This window comes from Theobroma cacao, chromosome 8 (genome assembly GCF_053813885.1).
Source record: "Theobroma cacao isolate CCN51 chromosome 8, ASM5381388v1, whole genome shotgun sequence".
NCBI lineage: Eukaryota > Viridiplantae > Streptophyta > Magnoliopsida > Malvales > Malvaceae > Theobroma > Theobroma cacao.
The window spans coordinates 14259117-14268572 of record NC_142646.1 but is presented as its reverse complement, the minus strand read 5'-3'; the positions used below and the strand labels follow the sequence as shown (position 1 = coordinate 14268572).

General features: G+C 35.7%; 1 long non-coding RNA gene across 1 annotated transcript; it reads right to left on the bottom strand.

The window, feature by feature from the left end:
• Positions 1 to 3729: 3729 nt before the first annotated feature.
• Positions 3730 to 5459, bottom strand: LOC148761228 (uncharacterized). Its single transcript, XR_016027845.1, has 3 exons — positions 5376 to 5459; positions 4647 to 4732; positions 3730 to 3848 (listed from the first exon to the last, which is right to left on the bottom strand). It is a non-coding gene; the product is annotated as an uncharacterized LOC148761228 (long non-coding RNA).
• Positions 5460 to 9456: the final 3997 nt, after the last annotated feature.

Genomic DNA, 9456 nt, shown 5'->3' with positions numbered 1-9456 from the left:
CATCATCATTTCAGCCCATGCATAAATTTGTGGTGGTGAGAGAATGCTTAATTGTTAAGTATTAAGCATGCACCAATTACATGGTGACACGTGGCAAATTTTAATCCTTTTATAATTCCCTTTAAAAACCAGCACACACTCCTCCCATTTAACTCTTCATGGTCGGCCAAAGCTAAGAACAAAGAGAAAAGAATAAGAGCAAACCCTAGAGAAGAAAATCCAAGAGAAATTTGTTGAATTTAAAGGAACAAAACAATTAAAGGTAAGATTTTTCAATTTTAGCTTAAGATTTACCTTACCGATGCTCTCTTTTTCATTTTGTATGGATGAAACACAAGTTTCCATGAGGGATTACATGCTAGCCGAACTTAAGGAGAGAGGTTTTGATGGTGGATTTTGCTAGATTTCATGATATCTAAGTGTTTTTAGTTGTTTGGAGATGTTTGGCATGAAAAACAAGCAAGAAAATTACATGCCCTTCAACAACCCTCTTTGGCCGAATTTTATGGGTGACTTGTTGATGATGGATTTTGTTGTATTTCAAGTTATTTAGCTAGAAATTGATGAATTATGATGTTGGATATCGAAATCGAAATGAATTTCGGTTATGGTGAATTAGGTCACAATTAAGCTCATTGAGGTACTTAAGTGTATTTGGAATTTGGAAGTGAAATGAATATATTTGAAATTTAATCAGATGTTTTGATTAATTCAACAGTGTATAGTTAGAGTTAGGTTGAATACAAATTCAGTCCGATCATAATTAAACCCATGTAAAACATCATCTTTAAGTGATCATTCGAACAATTCTCATTCAATTTCATGCATTCATATAGAGCTTGAAATAGTTTTGTAACAGTTTGGCACAAATATATTGAATTACGTGTCATGTATTATGTATAGGTGGTGAGCCATCTGATAAGGGAAAAGATATTGTACCCGAGGACCAATAGGAGTACTCGAAACTCCCGCTATTGTGAGTAACAGACTTTCATCTTAACTATCTAAAGTTGTTTCTACTCGTTTTTATGTTTTAAAGAATAATGAGTTTAAACAGTAAATTATTATGTTTTAAAATTGAATTGTTGGTTAAATGAAATGAGTTTTGTAACTTGTTTTGAAATTGAATACTCATTTTTGAAATTGAGTAAGTGGAGACTATATACTCGTGTTTTGATATATGGGTTGAATTGGTGGCTTATGACAATGTGATGGCATGAATGGCTAGATTTGTGTTTTGTGTGGAATATATGAACTGTTTTGCTTTGCCTTGATAGGCTGGTAATATTATATTAGCCATGTTATGCTGCCGAAATTTTATTGATTTCGTGGGTTATGTATTTAGCTTACTATAGTGGGCGGGTTATGTTTTTAAAAGTAAAAACATGTTTTATGTGTATATATCGTTTTAACAGCCTTGGCGGACTCGATTGGACGCTCGGGCCAAGGTGTCTCCGAGTACGAGTTTTGGTACGAGACAAGTTTTAAGAGAGTCATAAGCCTTACTGATTATTTTTGATGAAATGTAATTGTTTTATATGAATTGAAATGAGTTTTGAATGTTATGAATTATATTATGATGGGATGATTTAAATTGTCTTTATTTACTCAGCTTTATATGTGTTAGATTAAATTTGCTTACTCACTGGGTTTATAAAAAGTCACCCCTTCTTTTCACCCATTTTAGGCTTAGGTCAGTCTGTAGACAAGTGATTTTGTCGAGGATTGCCTTTGGATCTGCATCCTTAGAAATCGAAAGTCTACAGTTTAGCAAATTTTCGGTTATATCGGGGCCCACATGTCATTGTAGAATATTATGTATGCCTGACTGCATGTGCCACTGTATGTATGAATTTATTTTGCTTTTATGCTACAAAAATTATTTACGTAGAGTTCTATAAATATTGTTTTATAAGAAAATAGAATATTTTATTTAATAATTTTATTTAGTTTGATTAGCCAAAAATTTTATTTTAAATGGATGATTTAGATTGCTAAAATTATTTTTAGATAAGAAATGTATATTTTTCGATCGTATGTTGTATTTTCACCAATTTTTAAAATTTTTGGGTAAAAATGACCAAAATACCCCTATGTGGCAAAAATTACTTTTTGTTTGTTTTAATTTAAAAATAGTTTATATTCCCTTAAAACATGATATTTAGTAACTATTGCTCACAGGGGAGATGAAAAATTGATGCGAGAGCCTTGCGAGGTTTTGGTTGACATTCTGGGTAATGAATGTCTATCGAGACATCGAGGCGGATGTCACGGGCTCGAAGGGAGTACCGGGTCGTGACATTTCGATTGGTATCAGAGCATTTGGTTTTAAAGTTATTTTAAAAACTACAATGTTAATGTGGCCCCAAGTTAGATTAGATTGAGTTGAATACATACAATTGCATATAAAACCTAAAGTTGTCTAAATTTGTTTTGTCTCTTCTTATAGATCATTATGCCTCCTCTACATGGACGCCCACCTCTCTCTAGATCAGTAGGGTGGGGAAGAGGCCGTTCTCGACATAGTTAGCCAGATCCTGTAGAGGGGGAATCGACTACGTCTACCTTTCAGGCAACACCTGCTGCCGAACAAACTGAGACTCCTTCACATCCTCCACCTCTTCCACCACCTACTTGTATTCCTGCCATGTCTCTTGAGGTAGTTTAGGCATTGGCAGCTTTCTTAACTGCTATTACTAGCAAGGCTCAGGCTGGTCAAGCTCCTCCTGCTGTTCCTCCAACTACACCTTCAGTGCCACCACCACCACCACCTCCTGTTCCACCACAAGTACTTGATGTCTCCATTTATAAGAAACTTAAGAAGGCTAGGTAACTCGGTTGCATTTCTTTTACGGGTGATCTGAACGCAACCATAGCTAAGGACTGGATCATTCAAGTATTGAAAACACTTAATGATATGAGACTAGAGGATGATATGAAATTGACGGTGGCCACTAGATTGCTTGATAAGAGGGCCCGTACTTGGTGTAACTCAGTGAAATCTCGTTCTACTACTCCTTTGACCTGGTCGAACTTTTTACGAGAGTTTGACGGCCAGTAATATACTCATTTTCATCAAAAGAAAAAGAAGAGGGAATTCTTGAGCATGAAATAGGGGAGTTTCACAATAGAGGAGTATGAGGCTCGTTTTAATGAGCTAATGTCTTATGTGCTCGATCTGGTGAAGACTGAGCAAGATCAAGCTAATTACTTTGAGGAAGGGCTCCAAAATGAAATTAGAGATCGTATGACAGTAACGGGTAAGGAGCCGTATAAAGAGGTTGTGCAGATGGCTCTTTGGGCTGAGAAGCTCGCGATTGAGAATAGGAAGATTCAGGCCAAGTTTGCTAAGAGGAGGAATCCGAATACATCATCTAGTCAACCATCGAAAAAGGGCAAGGATTTATTTGCTTCAAGGAGTGCTACGACTGCTTCAGTAGCATCTACTCAACCCCCATCTTAACAGTTGTAGCAAAAGTCTTCTAGATTCAATAGATTAGCTACACTTGTCACGACCCAAATTTCGGGTCATGGCCGACGCATGGGTCCAATGGACGTAATCCACTAAACCCAGGCAAGCCTATTATTTATCTTACTTATGATTCTATTTATTATCACTAAGTCCTATTTCATGACTTTGAGTCAAAATAGTGATATACATTGCCAACTCGTACTAGCATTACTCTTTTAAAATTTACATTAAGTTCATCTATACATAACAAAATAATACTCGACCTCCAGCGGAGTGACTCGGATGGATATACAGCTACCGAATGCCGAGACACCTACCAGAAGATGTACACAGATCTACAAGGACACCTCATCCTAATTATCGGCTACCTCGTGATCTGAAAACATGAATTTGAAAATGGTGAGTATAAACCCAGTGAGTGAACAAGGAAGGGAACAAGCAACAATTAGGAAATATTTAAAATCATGATGCACTTGTTCCAAACAATGCAATTTAGTTCATTCCTATTAAAACCCCTCCAAACCCCAGAGTTGTTCGCTACAGCGAGCATGAATTTCGATGCAGTGAAAACAAAGCAACAAGAGAAACATTTTTCCTCACTCAACAAAAGCCATCCTGCTAAACTAATAAAATCAACCTAACATTCATGAAAATTATCAAAGTATAATGTGTCAAATTTTACGTACATTACAACCATAAATCATTGTCCATCAATTTGCTATATCACACACATTTACATATGTATATATATATATATATATATATATACGTATATACCCATCATCATCATCTCACCAACCCATCATCATCATCACCAGCTCATCATCATCATCACCAGCTCATGCGCACTCCCTACTCGCACATGGCTGAGTCATCACCGGATTATGCGCACTCCCTACTCGCACATAACCGGGTCATCCTCGGCTTATGCACACTCCCTACTCGCACATAGCTGAGTCAACATAATTACACAACATTATATTCAAGCATATATGTATATCAACATAATGCAGCCACATAGAAATCCATAATAACCACATTTCATAACATAAACCTTTTCTCAAAAGCTTGTTCCCAAGGCATTCATTTTCATGAAAAATTGCATAAAATCGTTCAAACACTTTGTTCAAAACAGTCATATTCCCAAAACAATTTTGATAGGCAGTCCACTCACAGGTGTCGAAAAATCCGGATTTCGGGTGAACTCTGACTAATAGTCCTCAAGCGCAATTCCTTTGCCTTTTCCGGATGTCTCACCACCTTGACAAATAACAAAGTTGAGGAATTTACTATATTGTCCCTAAATTGATATAAATTAATTTAAACTACTAATGCTTGATATGTAAATGCACAAATATACCCGATTACCGCTTAATCACGGTATCGATTAAATTCGATCGATCACCCGATTAATCGGCGATTGTGTCCAAATAACCTCCAAATTAATTCATTTCTCCTCTAATACCTTAATTTACCACATACATTTAAATAAAGCCAAATTCAGCCTTAGAACCCTCACAATTCCTTATAGAAAAATTTGGTCATTTGGTGCACTAACATCGAATTTTTTTCTACATAACCGTTTCACCTTAATTCATCATTTTCCATGCCATTTTCCTAGAAATAAAAACAATCCCCCATTGATATTCAGCCCTCATGGTTCGGCCAATAAGAAACCCTAGAGAAATTGAATATTTCATTTGTGTTTTTGTTCATAACCATGCTTAACTATCCCTAAACACTAACATAGTCTAAAATCAAATTATTCTAACAACAATTCCTCTTCCATACCCATTTTTCAGAATTGAATTCATCATGATAACTCAATATTCAACCATGGAAATCAAGAACAAAAGCATGGTTAAGCTAGGTATCAAGGAGAATTAAATAAATTTTAACTTACCTAGCTTGTTTCCTTGATTTCTTCACTTTTTCTTTGAATTTCCACCTAGGTTTTCTTGTTTTTCCTTTTGTTCTTCCTTTTTTCTTGTTGCTGAATGTCTAGGCCGAATATGGTGAGGGAATTGGGGATTTAATGGGCTGATTTCTATAGAAAATAATAAAATAATCAAGCATGCCATGTGTCACATGCTTATTTGCCCAATTTTTAACTTTTTGACTTTTTCTTCTTAATTTTCCACCACAAATATTCTGGTATTTATCCAATCCTACCCCAATTAAAATCCCTTGGTCTTGACAAGTGCTGGGGTGAAAAATTTACCGATTTGCCCCCGAGACGGAAAAATTACGATTTTGCCCCTATACTCAGAAAATGTACCGAAATCTCATTGTTTCTACTTTTCAACCTAAAATAACACTAATATTGATCAATATTAACCAAATGGGGTAAAAATTACTTAAAAAAAATTTCCGTTTAGTCCTCTAGTGGTAAGATTACCATTTTGCCCTTGTGCTCTATAAATACTGGGAATCAAAATTTTTCACTGCTAAACATCATTTTATACTCCAATAATCATAATTATATTTCATATAATTATTCTTGGTCAAATGTGATCAAATCTTGGCTAAAAATCTCCATTTTATCATCAAATGGTAAAATGACCGTTTTGTCCCTAATCGGTCAATTTTCTGATGGACTCCAAACTGGACCTTGAACTCCAAATCACTATTCTAAGCCATCCTGTTGGTTTTAAAATTTTCAAATTCCTCTTAGAATTTCTATTTGAACTAGTTCAAGGCTCGATTTAACTTAGTTGTACCACTCGATACAATATCGTCTTTTAATCGAGCTTGACAGGGTCTCACACAACTGCTCTTGGGAAGAGTTTTGAGAGTTCTAACTGATGCCAAAATTATGAAAGATTTCATATCGGGCAGTGTGAGGAGCCTGCACGGTGTTTTCAGTGTGGTTAGCAAGGTCACATGATGAGTGCTTGTCCGCAATTAGGACGAGCTACTGCAGCTGTTTCATCTCCCTGGGCTCGCATAGATATTCAGAGGAGAGATTCTTCTAGGTCACAACCGAGACAGGGTGTAGTGATGAAGTCCGGTGTGGGGAGTAATACTGTGAGACCCTAACCTCTATAGGCTTGTAACTAAGCATAGATGTAATAATATGAGCTAGGGGTAGTTTCATCATTTTCTCTAATAAGCTCCTAAAAGAAAGTTTTATGATATTTTAAGGTCTAAATAGGCAGAATACTGCATAAATGACGTGTAATGATGAAAACATGAAGAAAACTAGAAATGACAATAATTTTCATCATAGGGGCAAAATGGCCATTTTACACCAAAGTCAAAACTTTTAAAAGTTTTGTAAACCTGAACATGTCTAGACCATATGGACCTTGTCCCAGTGTCAAAAGAGCAAAAATATTGCATAAAAGATTGAAGGAGAATAAGCAAATTGGTGGAGGGGCATTTTGATAATTTAAGTGGAATGGATAAGATTGGCTATAAATACTTTCTTCCAGCAGCTTCTTCTTCTATATTCTAGTAGCTTGTCTTCTTCTTCTTTTTCTTTTTAACATTGCTTCCAACCTCCATGGAAGCTTGATATGGAGCTTGCATGATTTTCTCTCACTAGTTGGGCGTTCTAAAGAGAGAAAAAGAGAATTAGCCCATTTGTGTGGAAGCTATTGGAAGAGAATTAAACTACAAAGGAACCTTAGGGTAAGTGATGAATTAAGCTTGGTTTTTAGCTGTGAATAATGGCTAGTAATTGGGAATATGAGTTGTTTTATTGTTAAGCATGTTCATTACTTTTTAGTGATTAAGATAATGAACATAGATAGCCATTTAATGTGGCAATTGAAAGCTAGCTAAGAGATAGCTTTTAGGGTTCATAGTGTGTGAATTAACCTATTGCTTATGCTAATGTGAACCTAGGTTCTAATGAAGTCTCATCCTTCCAATTGGATCATTAAGGGAAATAGAGTCAGCTAAAGGCTCAGTAATAAATCGATGAGTGGATTGCCTATCAAAACTATTTTGGGAATGTAACTGTTTTGTACAAAGTGTTTGAATGACTTTATACAACTTTTCTTAAAAATGAGTGCCTTGGGAACAAGCTCTTGAGAAATGGTTTATGTTGTGACATGTCACTATTATTGATTTATGCACTACCAAATTGTGTTGATATATATATATGAATATATTGTTGTGTAATGACATTGACTCGGCTATGTGCGAGTAGAGAGTGAGCATAAGCTAAGGATGACCCGGTTATGTGCGAGTAGGGAGTGCTCATAACCCGGCGATGACCCAACCATGTGTGAGTAGGGAGTACGCATGAGCTGGTGATGATGATGATGGGATGGTGTGCATGATGATGATGCGTATACGTATACATATATACATATGTAAATATGTGTGATATAGGAAATTAATGAGTAATGGTATATGGTTGTAATGCATGTGAAACTTGACATGTTAAACTGTGAAAAATTGTTATGCGTTTCATGTTGGTTTGGATATTTTAGCAGGGTGGTTTTTCTTTAGGAGAAAGGGAAATTTTACATTGGTGCCCTATATCTCGCTGCAGCGAAAAACTCTCGGGTTTGAGAGCCTTCACCAGAACAGGTTCTCGCTGCAGCGAGATAGTCACTGTAGCTTCTCGCTGCAGCAAAAAGGAATCTTGCTACAGTGAGAAACTCTCTGTTTCGTCAGCTGAATTTTGCTATAAAGAATCTCGTTGCACCATATGAGAAACAAATATCCACAACTTTTCTCCGAGTTTGGTAAGTGAAATTGAGGTCAAAATTTTTTTTTAAGGGGGGTAGTGCTGTCAAGCCTAGCTTTATTATATACTTGCCATGTCATTCATGTACTTGATAGCATGTCTGCATACTTGGATGACTTGGAGAATCGTTAAAAATCGGTATCGCACCTAGTTGTACAATTAAGTAGATTAAAACCTTGAACTAGTTTGAATAGAGATTTTAGGATGTATTTGAGAGTTATTGAACCTTAGAATGTTTTAATATGGTGATTCGAAGTTCGAGGATTGATTTGAAGTTAATTCGAGAATTTTCATAACGTAAGGGCAAAATGGTCATTTTGCCACCCAAGGGCAAAATTGGAATGTTGGATGATATTTTGACTAAATTTGATTAATTAGAGCATTATTTGAATTTGAGAAGTGACAAATTTCAATTTCGACATTTTTCTGATTATAGGGGCAAAATGGTCATTTTATGTGTCCTCAGGGACGTAATTGAAATTTTTGGAAGTTTTCACCACCATGACACTTGTCCAGCCCATGAACTTCACCCATCATCATTTTGGCCCATGAATAATTTTGTAGAGGTTAGAGAATGCTTAATTGTTCAGTATTAAGCATGCACCAATTACATGGTGACACATGGCAAATTTTAATCCTTTTATAATTCCATTTAAAAACCAACACACACTCCTCCCATTTCACTCTTCATGCCCAGCCAAAGCTAAGAACAAAGAGAAAAGAATAAGAGCAAACCTTAGAGAAGAAAATCCAAGAGAAATTTGTTGAATTTAAAGGAACAAAACAATTAAAGCTAAGATTTTTCAATTTTAGCTTAAGATTTACCTTACCCATGCTTTCTTTTTCATTTTCTTGGATGAAACACAAGTTTTCATGAGGGATTACATGCTGGCCGAACTTAGGGAGAGAGGTTTTGATGGTGGATTTTGCTAGATTTCATGATATCTAAGTGTTTTTAGTTGTTTGATGATGTTTGTCATGAAAAACAATCAAGAAAATTACATGCCCTTCAACAACCCTCTTTGGCCGAATTTATGGGTGACTTGTTGATGATGGATTTTGTTGTATTTCAAGTTATTTAGCTAGGAATTGATGAATTACGATGTTGGATATCAAAATCAGAATGAATTTCGGTTATGGTGAATTAGGTCACAATTAATCTCATTGAGGTACTTAGGTGTATTTGGAATTTTGGAAGTGAAATGAATATATTTGAAGTTGAATCAGATGTTTTGATTAATTCAACAGTGTATAGTTCAAGTTAGGTCGAATACAAATTCAA